The sequence below is a fragment of the Schistocerca nitens genome, chromosome 2, assembly GCF_023898315.1.
Source record: "Schistocerca nitens isolate TAMUIC-IGC-003100 chromosome 2, iqSchNite1.1, whole genome shotgun sequence".
NCBI lineage: Eukaryota > Metazoa > Arthropoda > Insecta > Orthoptera > Acrididae > Schistocerca > Schistocerca nitens.
The window spans coordinates 194317055-194332637 of NC_064615.1; the positions used below are offsets into that span (position 1 = coordinate 194317055).

Genomic DNA, 15583 nt, shown 5'->3' on the forward strand with positions numbered 1-15583 from the left:
CTTCATCTCCCAGTACCTACTGCAACCTACATCCTTTTGAATCTGCTTAGTGTATTCGTCTCTTGGTCTCCCTCTACGATTTTTACCCTCCACGCTGCCCTCCAATACTAAATTGGTGATCCCTTGATGCCTCGGAATGTCCTACCAACCGATCCCTTCTTCTAGTCAAGTTGTGCCACAAACTCCTCTTCTACCCAATTCTGTTCAATACCTCCTCTTTTGTTTTGTGATCTACCAATCTAATCTTCATCATTCTTCTGTAGCACCACATTTCGAAAGCTTCTATTCTCTTCTTGTCCAAACTATTTATCGTCCACGTTTCACTTCCATACATGGCTACACTCCATACAAACACTTTCAGAAACGACTTCGTGACACTTAAATCTATACTCGATGTTAACAAATTTCTCTTCTTCAGAAACGATTTCCTTGCCATTGCCAGTCTACATTTTATATCCTCTCTACTTCGACCATCATCAGTTATTTTCCTCCTCAAATAGCAAAAGTCATCTACTGCCTGAAGTGTCTCATTTCCTAATCTAATTCCCTCAGCATCACCGACTTAATTCGACTACATTCCATTATCCTCGTTTTGCTTTTGTTGATGTTCATCTTATATCCTCCTTTCAAGACACTGTCCATTCCGTTCAACTGCTCTTCCAAGTCTTTTGCTGTCTCTGACAGAATTACAATGTCATCGGCGAACCTCAAAGTTTTTATTTCTTCTCCATGGATTTTAATGCCTACTCCGAATTTTCCTTTTGTTTCCTTTACTGCTTGCTCAATATACAGATTGAATAACATCGTGGAGAGGTCCTGTCTCACTCCCTTCTCAACCACTCCTTCCCTTTCATGTCCCCCGACTCTTATAGCTGCCATCTGGTTTCCGTACAAATTGTCTTACTGAATACCCCTCTTAATTCCCGGTTGCTTTACTTTCTGTGTCCGTTCACCGATATCGGACGCGCCTTGTATTGAGTGTTCACTCTGAAACACCGCGCATAACTCAGGATGCAAGCAGTGAGCGCATGCGCTGATGCAGCGGACGTCCGCTCCGGCGCCGCCTCCTCTCGATGATATGCGCCGCGGCCGTCATCGGCGTATCCCCCACCACCCCAGCCTCCACGCGGCAGGTCAGCAAAAACGGCGGCGTTAAGCCTGCAGATAAACAATCTGGCCAGCTGTGCAGCCGGCCGAGCCCGCACGCGTTCAGCCGCGGGAAACGCCAAGGTCTCCCGCCTCCGCTGCGGTCAGACGGGGCCCGCAGAAGCTACCAGAAGGCCCTGCGCCTGCCTGGGAACCCGTGGACCAGCTAAGCGTGGTGCCCACCGACGACCGGTGGGGTGAATCCGTACTCGAGGAAAGCTGCCAGTAGAAATTCCTAGTGACGTGTATCGCTGTCCTGTCTCCATAACCAAGACTAGTGAAAAGCTGCACAAACAACTAAATCTACGTAGATGTGTCCCTGGAGCAATGGACGGTATTCAGGTTTATGACAGGAACGACTGTTCGAAGCAGAAAACTTCATATGGACATACTCGAAAAGACAATCGACGATCTGTTAAATAAAAATCAGTTTGGCTTCAGGAAAGGTTAAGGCACCAGAGAGGCAGTGGAAATGAGCATTTGGCGTCATTGGCTGGGAGGCCCCTTGCGGGGCAGGTTCGGCCGCCTTCGTGCAGGTCTTATTACATTCGACGCCACATTGGGCGACCTGCGCGCCGGATGGGGATGAAATGATGATGAAGACAACACATCACTTAGTCCCTTAGCGGAGAAAATCCCCGATCCAGCCGGGAATCGAACCCGGACCCCTTAGGACGGCAGTCTGTCACGCTGACCATTCAGCTATCGGGGCGGACAGAGAGGCAGTGCTGACGTTGCGGTTGATAATGGAAGCAAGATTGAATAAAAATCAAGACACGTTCATACGATTTGTCGACTTCGAGAAGGCGTTCGACAATATAAATTGGTGCACGATGTTCGAAATCCTGAAAAAAATAGCGGTAAGCTATAGGGAAAGACGGCTAATATACAATATGACACGAACCAAGAGAGAACAATTGAGTGGAAGACCAAGAACGACTGTGGTTAGACATTGGACTCGCATTCGGGAGGACGACGGTTCAATCCCGCGTCCGGCCATCCTGATTTAGGTTTTCCGTGATTTCCCTAAATGGCTCCAGGCAAATGCCAGGATGGTTCCTTTGAAAGGGCACGGCCGACTTCCTTCCCCATCCTTCGATAATCCGATGAGACCGATGACCTCGCTGTCTGGTCTCCTTCCCCAAAAACAACCCAACAACCAAGAACGAAGTGCTCGTATTAAAAACGGTGCAAGACAAGGATGTAGGCTTTCACACTTACTGTTCAATCTATAAATTGAAGAAGCAATGAGGGACGTAAAAGTAAGGTTCGAGAGTGGAATTACAGTTAAAGGTGAAGGATATCAATGATAAGACTCGCTGACGACATTACTGTCCTCAATAAAAGTGAAGAAGAATTACATGATCTGCTGAATGTATGGAATGAACATTGTAATGGACTGAGAGCAAATCGAAGAAAGACGAAAGTAATGAGAAGCAGCAGAAATGAGAACAGCGAGAAACTTAACATCAGGGTTTATCGTCACGAAGCAGATGAAGTTAAGGAATTCTTCAACCTAGGCAGCAGAATAACCAAAGACGGACGGAGCATCGAGGACATGAAAATCAGACTAGCCCTGGGGAAAAGGGGATTCCTGGCCAAGAGACGTCTACTGGTATGAAACATAGGCCTTAATTTGATGAAGAAATTTCTGAGAATGTACGTTTCTGGAGAACAGCATTGCATGGTAGTGAGACACGGACTGTTGGAAAACCAGAACAGAAGAGGATAGAAGCATTTCAGATGTGGTGCTGCAGAAGAATGTTGAAAATTAGGTGGACTGGTAAGGTAAGGAAGGAGGAGGTTCTGCGCAGAATCGGAGAGGAAAGAAATATGTGGAAAACACTGACAAGAAGGGACTGGATGATAGGACATCTGTTAAGACATCAGGGAATAACTTCAATAGTACTGGGTAAAAACTGTAGAGGGTCGGCCGAAGTGGTCGTGCGGTTAAAGGCGCTGCAGTCTGGAACCGCAAGACCACTACGGTCGCAGGTTCGAATCCTGCCTCGGGCATGGATGTTTGTGATGTCCTTAGGTTAATTAGGTTTAACTAGTTCTAAGTTCTAGGGGACTAATGACCTCAGCAGTTGAGTCCCATAGTGCTCAGAGCCATTTGAACCATTTTTGAACTGTAGAGGAAGACAGACACCGGAATAAGCCAGCAGATAACTGAGGAAGTAGGTAGGTTCTGAGATGAACACGACACCAGAGAGAAATTCGTTGCGGGCCGCAACGAACCAGTCAAAAGACCGATGAGTCGAAAAATGGACATAAACCATATTCCGAAGGCTTTTGCGAGACAAGTTATTCACGAAAAACATACAAAAGTGACATTAAATGTGACCTACGTCGGAAACCATTCGGAATATAGCATGTGTCCATACGAATTTTTTTGCGTCAAATGAGCGTACCCGTCATATCCCGGAACATTGACCAATCCTTCTGGATACGATTTATATTTCGCAAACCAACCTGTGATGTGTGGCGGTGGGAACTTCGTGTATGTCTGTAACTTTCCCCTCTCTTTCCTGCTCCAATTGGTGTGCGGGAAAAATAATTATTAGTGTAAGCTTCATTCTACCTTCATGATCTTTTCACGTAGGACGAAGCAATGCATTACTTGAATCTTCTAGGAACGCATGCTCTCGGAATTTTCACAGTAAAATTGAAATATTAGTAGGGTTTTTTGGCCGCTTGGTGAACGCTTTCTATTTGACACCACTTCAATAACTTGCCCATCTTTGAGATTAGGGCGACACAAGCACCCTGTTCTCGAGCAAAGAAAATCACCGAACTGGTCGGGAATCGAAGATTGGATCCAGCGCTCTCGAGGTAACGACGCTAACGATCTTTTTTTCATTTTTTTCGTCAATGTCCTCATGATTTTGTCTGGGCAGGTGTCTCGTGACGCCGCAGCAGGTTCATCGTTTAATACTTCACATAGCTTATTTTTTTTTTTTTTTATTACAGAGCGTGGCCAGCCCTCTGACCGAGCACGATGAGGTACTGTGCTGGAGCCAGTAGACCAACAGTTGCGGAGCTTACGCAGTAAATCACACAGGCAAGCACAACTCACTGGAATTGGACCAGCATCTCCGAGACGCTTTCGCGCTTTCTAAACGAAACAGCGGCGAAACGTGCTGCTCTTCTGTGGATCTTCAATATCTCGTCTACCAATTCTATTTGATAATGATCCTAGACCGACGTGCATTACTCGAGTCTTGGTAGACGGGGGTAGCGCCCTATACATACAGTGGGTGAAACATTACCGTTTGGGTCAAAATTATACAGCTCCTACAGAATGAATAGAACCCACCGACCTCGTGATGACTGGGTGTTGTGTGTTGTCCTTAGGTTAGTTAGGTTTAAGTAGTTCTAAGTTCTAGGGGACTGATGACCATAGCTGTTAAGTCCCACAGTGCTCAGAGCCATTTGAACCATTTTTAGAACCCACCGATAGCGGTTGTGATTCCGACGTAATGGCGTTGCGATGTGCGATGTAATACCCATGCAAACAGAGATAAAACGCCATGCTAACAACATTTATTTTAGAAATGACAATATTTCCGTCTCTACTGTTCCTAAATTTATTTATTACTGATCGCAATTTATGGCTGTTATGCCATTCTCAGGTAATTGCTGTTACAACATTAAATGCTAAAAAAATTATTCCATTTTTGGGGTAGATATTGTTGTCAATTGCTTTTCTTAAAAGTAATACTATTTTTATATTATTTTTTACCACATCCCACTTCACTATGAAAAAAATTAGGTGATATGTGTCTCTGACACTACAAGTACGATTTTTGGTACCCAGTACAGCTGTAACAACAGAGCTTTTTTGTCGAATGTCACACACACAGTGATAAATAAGTCTAGTATTGCCATGAGTTCAATAGGAATTATTATAGTGAGTAATGTACTTCTGATGCTTACACACCTGGTTGTCATAATGTTGTTAGCGAAGTGCTACTTCCTTTTCTAGAGTGAGGAGGAATCCTGTTTTATTATGCAAAGGATACGAAGTAATAAACAGGCATTGGCGTACTTCATAGCGAGGTAGCAAGTGGCATATTTTTTTTTAAATAGTTTAGCTTTCGAAAAACAAAACTGAGAACACAACGTACCACTAAAACTGAATTTTTTTTCAAAGCTTTTGTGATCTTATAGGTGTTACTTCAGAGCGGCATAATAGCCGAAATCGTGGTCGTAAATAAGTATCATGCACTGAAAACTTTCACCACCGGTTGTCTTAGTAGCTGATGAATGTTTCGGGTTGAATGGTCGTGGCCCATTAAAATGTTTTCTCACTGATGTTTCGTCCAGAGTGCGTTGGGCATCTTCACCTGTGCTCCTGGATCCGCTCAGCCCTGGCGACTCACGGGTGGGGCGCCGGAGAGCTACATAAATAAATAATTACAGTAATTTCGGGAGGCCCAACTGCCGATGCATCTCGTTGAATTGGAAGCCACTTCGACGACTTGCGTGTCCCTGATCTACCCCATTTATCCTACTGGGGAAAGGGGAGCCACGGTTTACCGTGGGATCCGAACCACGCGTCGTTCCTGCCGGCTCCTCACATCGTTGAGAGCTGAAGGCTATACTGAAGACAGACTGAAAATTTCGACCACACGAGCTCTCACTTTCCCGACACGCACGTTACCAATGGACCAACAGATCCGACACAAAAAGAAATAAATGTAATTATTTGCCGGCCGGAGTGGCCGAGCGGTTCTAGGCGCTACAGTCTGGAACCGCGCGACCGCTACGGTTAGTTAGGTTTAAGTAGTTCTAAGTTCTAGGTGACTGATGACCTCAGAAGTTAAGTCCCATAGTGCTCAGAGCCATTTTTTTTGTAATTATTTGATAAAGCCCAGGCGAAAAATGTTGTCATTTGTAGAATACTGCAGCACTGTGGACGCCAGAAAATAGATAGCACTTTTTTCTGTCATTTTTCAAATGTAGATTGTCGTGACATCTGTAGCGTAACGCGAGCTCAATGTTAGATTAAAATGTGACAGTTTGATTGAGAGTTGCTGGTTGCTGAAGCCAAAATAATGTGTACACAAATTGTTAGTTGTGTCTGATTCAGATCTGTAGTGTATCCCAAGGTCTAGCTTAAGTAGGTAAGTAACAGTTGAGTTTGATGTAACTGTAGTGTGACTAGGGCCTCCCGTCGGGTAGACCGTTCGCCGGGTGCAAGTCTTTAGATATGATGCCACTTCGGCGACTTGCGCGTCGATGGGGATGAAATAATGATTCAAAAATGGTAAAATGGCTCTGAGCACTATGGGGCTTAACATCTGAGGTCATCAGTCCCCTAGAACTTAGAACTACGTAAACCTAACTAACCTAAGGACATCACACACATCCGTGCCCGAGGCAGGATTCGAACCTGCGACCGTAGCGATCGCGCGGCTCCAGACTGAAGCGCCTAGAACCGCTCGACCACTAGGGGCCGGCGAAATGATGATGATTAGGACAACAAAATACCCAGGTCCTGTGTGGAGAAAATCTCCAACCTAGCCTGGAATCTAACCCTGGCCCTTAGGATTGACATAACAGTTGAGTTGTGAGTTGCTAAAGCTGAAGAGTGTCATTTCATGAGAGTAACTGCATTCTTCTTATTGCGCGTTTTTTAAACGTACTGGATCTCTATGAGTTGTTACCATTTGTACGACGTCATGCTTCAGATCGGGCGGGTGGTGTCGCTGGATACAATATTCCCCCTGAAGGAGCAATTCGTCTGAACAACGAGCTCGAAAACTGCTTATGTCTCGTTAGAAACAAAATTGCCTTGATCGGTACGTAAGGAGAACCGGTAATCGAGGAAGTCAGAGCGATGACTCTCGAGGCGTCATCGAAATGGAGTAGCGATCATGAAAAATAAGTAAGAGAGATTACGGCGCATACAGAAAAACAAACGCAGTCTGAAGCGATGAACGAAAATTTGTGCCAAGACTGGGAGTCGAAACTCTGTCTTCTGCTCACTAGGCAGATGCTCTAACTGTTACGCCACCCTGGCGCAATGGATTTGCACGACTGCACATAATACTCTAGCACGCCTTCCTCTTCAATCCAAGTTCGCATTCTCGCTTCAACCCTTGCGGTATTCCCGCTAAACTCGTACAGCGTAGCAGACATTCTCCAACTGTATTGTTACAGCACTCAGTACCGAACAAAACGAGAGATCTTGCGTGAAAGCCAAGCATAGATGGTTTAATCAAATGAAACTATATGGTTCCACATTGCCCAGCACTTGGGAACGAGCATGTCGCAAATACTGAAGCTAGTCGGCTATTCGTGTGCAAGTGTCTTTGAGCATCTATGGGAAGTAGTTGGGGGATGGCGGAACCTCGAATAGGCAACAAAGTGTCGCGCATCCACGTCGCATCTCAGGACGAGGAGGTTGGATGTTTCGCCGCTCTACAAAGCGGGATAGGTGGCGACCTCTGCCAAATGTGACGACAGCGTCCAGTGCTGACGCAGGCAGGAGTTCAGCCCACATCGTTCAATGTGCCTCCGCAGCATACGAGCCCTACGTTTTCTCATGTCGAACCAACGACGTCGTCAATTACGATTGCAGTGGGCATATGATGACCGATATCAACGGAAAATTGTCACCTGCTTGTTACACCAGGTCGATAGTCAAAATTTTTGGTAACATTCTTGGGAGACAGAAATAAAATAACCATGGCGATATAGACTTTTTTCACTAATTTTATGTAACTTCTAAGATCTACAAGCTACACTACTGGCCATTAAAATTGCTACACCAAGAAGAAATGCAGATGATAAACGGGTGTTCATTGCACAAATATATTATAATAGAACTGACGTCGCATTACATTTTCACGCAATTTCGGTGCATAGATCCTGAGATATCAGTGCCCAGAACAACCACCTCTGGCCGTAATAACGGCCTTGATACGCCTGGGCATTGGGTCAAACAATGCTTGAATAGCGTGTACAGGCACAGCTGCCCATGCAGCTTACACACGATACCACAGTTCATCAAGAGTAGTGACTGGCGTATTGTGACGAGCCAGTTGCTTGGCCACCATTGACCAGACGTTTTCAGTTGGTGAGAGATCTGGAGAATGTGCTGGCCAGGCCAGCAGTTGAACATTTTCTGTATCCAGAAAGGACCGTACAGGACCTGCAACATGCGGTCTTGCATAATCCTGCCGCAATGTAGGGTTTCGCAGGGATCGAATGACGGGTAGACCCACGGGTCGTAACACATCTGAAATGTAACGTCCACTGTTTAAAGTGCCGTCAATGCGAACAAGAGGTGACCCAGACGTGTAATCTATGGCACCCCATACCATCACACTGGGGTGATACACCAGTATGGCGATGACAAATACACGCTTCCAATGTGCGTTCACCGCGATGTCGCCAAACGCGGATGCGACCATCATGATGCTGTAAACAGAACCTGGATTCATCCGAAAAAATGACGTTTTGCCATTCGTGCACCCAGGTTCGTCGTTGAGTACACCATCGCAGGCGCTCCTGTCAGTGATGCAGCGTCAAGGGTAACCACAGCCATGGTCTCCGAGTTGATAGTCCATGCTGCTGCAAACGTCGTCGAACTGTTCGTGCAGGTGGTTGTTGTCTTGTAAACGTCCCCATCTGTTGACTCAGGAATCGAGACGTGGCTGCACGATCCGTTACAGCCATGTGGATAAGATGCCTGTCATTTCGACTGCTAGTGATACGAGGCCGTTGGGATCCAGGACGGCGTTCCGTATTACCCACTTGAACCCACCGATTCCATATTCTGCTAATAGTCATTGGATCTCGACCAACGCGAGCAGCAATGTCGCGATACGATAAACCGCAATCGCGATAGGCTACAATACGACCTCTATCAAAGTCGGAAACGTGATGGTACGCATTTCTCCTCCTTACACGAGGCATCACAACAACGTTTCACCAGGCAACGCCGGTCAACTGCTGTTTGTGTATGAGAAATCGGTTAGAAACTTTCCTCATGTCAGCACGTTATAGGTGTCGCCACCGGCGCCAACCTTGGGCGAATGTTCTGAAAAGCTAATCATTTGCATATAACAGCATCTTTTTCCTATCGGTTAAATTTCGCGTGTGTGGCATGTCATCTTCGTGGTGTAGCAATTTTAATGGCCAGTAGTGTACATAAAATTAGTGAAAAAAGTCTATATCACGATGGTTATTTTATTTAATATGACCAGTTTCAACATTGTCGTAGGCCATCTTCAACTAATGGTGCTATTCTGAAGAAACCCCAACAATAGGCCGAAGCCGGTCATTTCAAATAATATAACCTTCACGATCTAAACTGTTTCCTCACTAATTTTATAGGTCGATAGTCGTTTGCGGATACTCCGTCATCGAGGCGAACGGCTGCATGAAACATGCACCGCGCCATGGACATACCGCGGGCTTCCATGGGACCGTTAGTAGTAATCGAATGCACCATGACAGTTACGGACTACGTGAGGATTATTGCGGACCACCTTCATTTCTTCATCCCTGATGTCTTCCTCGACGGCGAAAGCATCTCTCAGCAGGTTGAACGTCCTTGTCGCAATGACAGAATTGTACCACAGTGGTTTCAGGAGCCCGTCAGTGAACTCACGTGACGTCGTGGCCACCAAATTCGCCTGATGTGCGCAGACAGAACATATTTGGGGCAACGTCTGTTGTCAACACCGCGTCCACAGGCCACCGGCTCTTAATTGACAGGAATTACGTAACCTTTGCTAGGTATCTGGTTACGCATACCACTGGAAAACTACGAAGGGCTTGTTGCCACTCGAGTCACTGCCATATTAAGATCCAAAGGTAGAGGAACAAGCTACACGCTAACAAGCTTTGCACGTGAGTGTAGGTAGAATGGTGGTATGTGACACAGTCGGTTCCCCCCGTCAGATGGGGACGTGAAGTACTCTTTGACGAGGGGACCACATGGTAATTCGACTTTTGAAAATTTTGTATAGTACGCGAAGTTCAGAAATAAAATATCAGTCAACCTTAGCAGTTCGATACAACTTCAAAAAAATCTCGACAAAATTGTCCTTGAAGTTTTCCAAGCGTCGTTAATTCACTGTAGCTAAATCGATTTTTCGATGGGCTGCGTGGCTCTGTGGTAGAATACTTGACCGCGCCAAGGGGGCTCCGGGTTCGATTTCCGATACAGGCAAACTTCTAAACAAATGTGCATGTTCTACGAGATTTTCTCTTCAGCGTAAAATACGCCAAGAGAAAAAAATCAGTAGCGTTAGTAATTGACATTCCTAGGTTCGAATCTCGTTTCGGTCATTAGTGTTCTTGTTTTCTTTTCATTCAATTAGAATACCTACTCATTAAATATAAAATTCATCAAACATAGCCGGCCGCTGTGGCCGAGCGGTTCTAGGCGCTTCAGTCCGGAACAGCGCTGCTGCTAGGGTCGCAGGTTCGAATCTTGCCTTGGGAATGGATGTGTGTGATGTCCTTAGGTTAGTTAGGTTTAAGAAGTTCTAAGTCTAGGGGACTGATGACCTCGGATGTTAAGTCCCATAGTGCTTATAGCCAATTTTTCATCAAAGATACACTAATTAACAATTATATAATTATCATTTTTATGTGAAAGGCAGATCGTCTTTTTTATCTCTACATATTGCACGCAAGATTCCAGTTTTCACTGCAAATATAAATTCTTGATCATTAATCTCTAATAAAAGATTGTTAATAAAGATTAAATTTAAAAAATTACGAACTGATTTCTTGGGCCAAAAATGAAAAAAATTAAACATTTTTTATTTGGACAGTGTTCATTGTTTTATACCAAAGACGTGGTCTCACACGAGCCAGAGTGATAAACGTTGTAAAAACAAGGAAAACAATCGTTTTTATGGGTTGGAGCACACTATACACATGCTGCAACTTCATCTCGTTTTTCCTCAACTCACAATTTTCGTAAAAATTATAAATAGATGTTAATTAGCATATATTTGCTGAATTTTATACAGTTAAATGACATGAGGGCTGTAATTGAACGAAAAAAAAAACGAAATAATAGTGACCGAAACAAGACTCGAAGGCCGGCCTGGGTGGCCGAGTGGTTCTAGGCGCTACAGTCTGCAACCGCGTGACCGCTGCGGTCGCAGGTTCGAATCCTGCCTCGGGCATGGATGTGTGTGATGTCCTTAGGTTTAAGTAGTTCTAAGTTCGAGGGGACTGATGACCTCAGAAGTTAAGTCCCATAGTGCTCAGTGCCATTAAAAAAAAAAAAAAAAAAAAGGCCAAGACTCGAAGCAGCGATTACCAGTCTCCAAAGCTACAAAATTTTTTTCTTTGTTTTGTTTTCGTGTTTTACGCTTTAGAGAAATGCTCGTAGGACATCCACCTTTGTTTAAAAATTTACCTGTGCAAGGACCCGAACACAGGGCTCCCTTGCAGCAGTGAAACATTCTAACTTCGAAGTCGATTTTCTCGAGAATTTTTGAGAGTTGCACTGGACTGCTTTGGCAGGATAAAAAATTACTAAAATCGGATTGGCTTGTGAGAGAAGAACCCTGATAGCCATCAAACACGCAAACACGTCACTATATTCTATGCGAACAGTAACCTACTTTAAACAGTTACGACTGGGACACAATATTCACACTTATCAACGAAAAAGGCCAATATGGCAAAGAAGGATAACCTTTCCCCACAAAGATCGGCATTTCGCAACGAATAATGAGATAGAACGTTACCAACGGAAGTTTTACTGTTGACGCTTACAGAGCCTGGAAGCCATCGTGGCGGAACCGGTTACGAAAGTTCCCCACATAACGGCGTACAGAGTAGCAGAAAGTCGGCTCGGCAATTACCCTAGGGGCCGCACTCCAACGAGCACAAGAGTCATAAACGTCAGGAGCCGGGGAGCTACCCTCGCCTACCCTTCGTTAGGAGTGCGGCGTAAAGCGCACTCAATGAGGAAGCACACTTTATAGCTACTTGGGCGCGTGTATGTTCACGCGGTGCGCGGCGTTAATCTGTCCTGAAATAAGGGCGTCACAGTAACAGAGAGGTGTGTGCGCGCAGACCCATTGAGCACCAGCCGGACAATGGTGCCTTTGTCACTGTAAGCCAGACAGCTGACTAAGCCACTGTACAAGGTACAGTTGATTCGGATACGATTGCGGGAATGACGCACTGGAACGCATAGCGTGCCAGAACGCAAGCAGAAAGAAGCTGTCGCGCAAATCTCACATATCTGCAGATACATCCGTACTCCGCGAATCACTGTGAGGTGCATGCCATGAAGTACTTATTGCCCAGTCATACACAAGGATTTCTTCCCATTGTATTCGCATGTTGAGCACAGGAAAATGTTCTTTGATTTACCCTATCCTATCTATAATTAGTGTGCTCTTCGCGGTGCCTTAAGCCGTCCTCTCACGTGAAATACGCTACTGGCCATTAAAATTGCTACACCACGAAGATGACGTGCTACAGACGCGAAATTTAACAGACAGCAAGAAGATGCTGTGATATGCAAATGATTAGCTTTTCAGAGCATTCACACAAGGTTGGCGTCGGTGGCGACACCTACAACGTGCTGACATGAGGAAAGTTTACAACCGATTTCTCATATACAAACAGCAGTTGACCGACGTTGCCTGGTGAAACGCTGTTGTGATGCCTCGTGTAAGGAGGAGAAATGCGTACCATCACGTTTCCGACTTTGATAAAGGTCGGATTGTAGCCTATCGCGATTGCGGTTTATCGTATCGGGACATTGCTGCTCGTGTTGATCGAGATCCAATGACTGTTAGCAGAATATGGAATCGATGGCTTCAGGAGGGTAATACGGAACGCCGTGCTGGATCCCAACGGCTTCGTATCACTAGCAGTCGAGATAACAGGCGTCATATCCGCATGGGTGTAACGGATCGTGCAGCCACGTCTCGACCCCTGAGTCAATAGATGGGGACGTTTGCAACACAACAACCACCTGCACGAACAGTTCGACGACGTTTGCAGCAGCTTGGACTATCAGCTCGAAGACCATGGCTGTGGTTACCCTTGACGCTGCATCACTGACAGGAGCGCCTGCGATGGTGTACTCAACGACGAACCTGGGTGCACGAATGGCAAAACGTCATTTCGGATGAATCCAGGTTCTGTTTACAGCATCACGATGGTCGCATCCGTCTTTGGCGACATCGCGGTGAACGCACATTGGAAGCGTGTATTCGTCATCGCCATACTGGCGTATCACCCGGCGTGATGGTATGGGGTGCCATTGGTTACACGCCTCGGTCGCCTCTTGTTCACATTGACGGTACTTTGAACAGTGCACGTTACATTTCAGATGTGTTACGACCCGTGGCTCTACCCTTCATTCGATCCCTGCGAAACCCTACATTTCAACAGGATAATGCACGACCGCATGTTGCAGGTCCTGTACGGGCCTTTCTGGATACAAAAAATGTTCGATTGCTGCCCTGGCCAGCACATTCTCCAGATCTCTCACCAATTGAAAACGTCTGGTCAATGGTGGCTGAGCAACTGGCTCGTCACAATACGCCAGTCACTACTCTTGATGAAATGTGGTATCGTGTGTAAGCTGCATGGGCAGCTGTACCTGTACACGCCATCCAAGCTCTGTTTGACTCAATGCCCAGGCGTATCAAGGCCGTTATTACGGCCAGAGGTGGTTGTTCTGAGTACTGATTTCTCAGGATCTATGCACCCAAATTGCGTGAAAATGTAATGCGATGTCAGTTCTAGTATAATATATTTGTCCAATGAGTACCCATTTATCATCTGCATTTCTCTTGGGGAAGCAATTTTAATGGCCAGTAGTGTACGTGGACGATGAGCTGATAACGTGGCATAGTGTAATTCCACGATCCACTACACTGAGAAACGAGAAATGAATAATCTGGCGTGTCGTATATTTCCCTCGTGGAGACGAAAGTGGCCAATGAGATGCGGCATCAGTTTCACGTGACATGCAGAACTTGCGAGCCGCCATGGGATAGCGATATGAACATATACAGATGGCAACACAAGATATAAAAGGCCTTGCATTTGTGGAGCTGTCTTTTGTACTCGGGGGATTCATGTGAAAAGCTTTCTGACGTGATTATGAACGCACGACTTTGAGCGCGGAATGGTAGTTGCAGCTAGAAGCATGGGACATTTCATTTTGGAAATCGTTGGGGAATTCAATATTCCGAGATTCACAGTGTCAAGAGTGTGTCCAGAATACCAAATTTCAGCTATTATCTCCCACCACGTACAACGCAATGGCCGGCGGCCTTCCTTAACGACTGAGAGCGGCGGCGTTTGCATTAAGTTGTCAGTGCTAACAGACAAGCAACACTGCTTGAAATAGCCGCAGAAATCAATGTGCGACGTATGACTAACGTATTCGTTAGGATAGGACGGCGAAATATGGCGTTAATAAACTGTGACAGCAGACGACCGACGCGAGTGCCTTTGCTAAAAAAAAAAGCATGATACAGCCTGAGGCAATTGTCCTGGGCACGATATCATACTGATGGAGACTGGAAACCGTGAGCCTGGTGAGATGAGTCGCGATTTCAGTTGGTAAGAGCTGATGGTAGGGGTGGAGTGTGGCGCAGACCCCACAAAGTACTGTACAAGCTGGTGGTGGCTCCATTAGTGTGGGCTATGTTTACATGGAATGGACTGGATCCTCTGTTCCAACTGAAGCGATCATTGTCTGGAAATGGTTGTGTTTGGATACTTGGAGACCATTTGCAGCCATTAATGGACTTCACGATCCCGGACAACGATTTGATGTCACCGGGCCACAACTGTTCCCCAGTGGTTTGAAGAACATTCTGGGCAATTCGAGTCAATGTTTTGGCCACCCAGATCGACCGCCACAAATTCCGTGGTATATTTGTGGGACATGATCGCGAGCTCAATTCGTGCACAAGATTCTGACCGGCAATACTTTCGCAATTATGGACGGCTATAGAGGAAAAATGGCTCAATATATCTGCAGCGGACTTTCAACGACTCTGTGGGTCCACGCCACGTCGAGTTGCTACATTACACCGGACAAAACGAGGTCCGACATGATACTGGGAGGTATCCCATGACCTTTGTCCCCTCAGTGTATATGTACCTCAGAATAAGCTCATGTGACACTCTCCCACTTCTCATAAAAGATAAACACATGAGACGCTTGCTAATAGAAAAATAGAATCATAACGAAGCGATGAAAATTAAATCTAGTATTGAATGAGCAGCTTTTAAAAAAGTAACGCGTCTTATATCCATTCGCGATCTCAATGTAACACACGATAGCGAAGTGTAAAATGCTGTCTGCCCAGAATACCAAATTTCAGGTATTATTTCTCACCACGGACTATGCAGTGGCTGGTGGCCTTAACTTTACGACCGAGAGCAGCGGCGTTGGGCTCAAAATGGCTCTGAG

At 45.7% G+C, this 15583-nt stretch overlaps 1 non-coding gene across 1 annotated transcript; it reads left to right on the forward strand.

Moving 5' to 3' along the window:
* The first annotated feature begins 11222 nt into the window (after positions 1-11222).
* Positions 11223-11306, forward strand: Trnac-gca (transfer RNA cysteine (anticodon GCA)). The gene is given in 2 exon segments: positions 11223-11262; positions 11272-11306. It is a non-coding gene; the product is annotated as a tRNA-Cys (tRNA).
* Positions 11307-15583: the final 4277 nt, after the last annotated feature.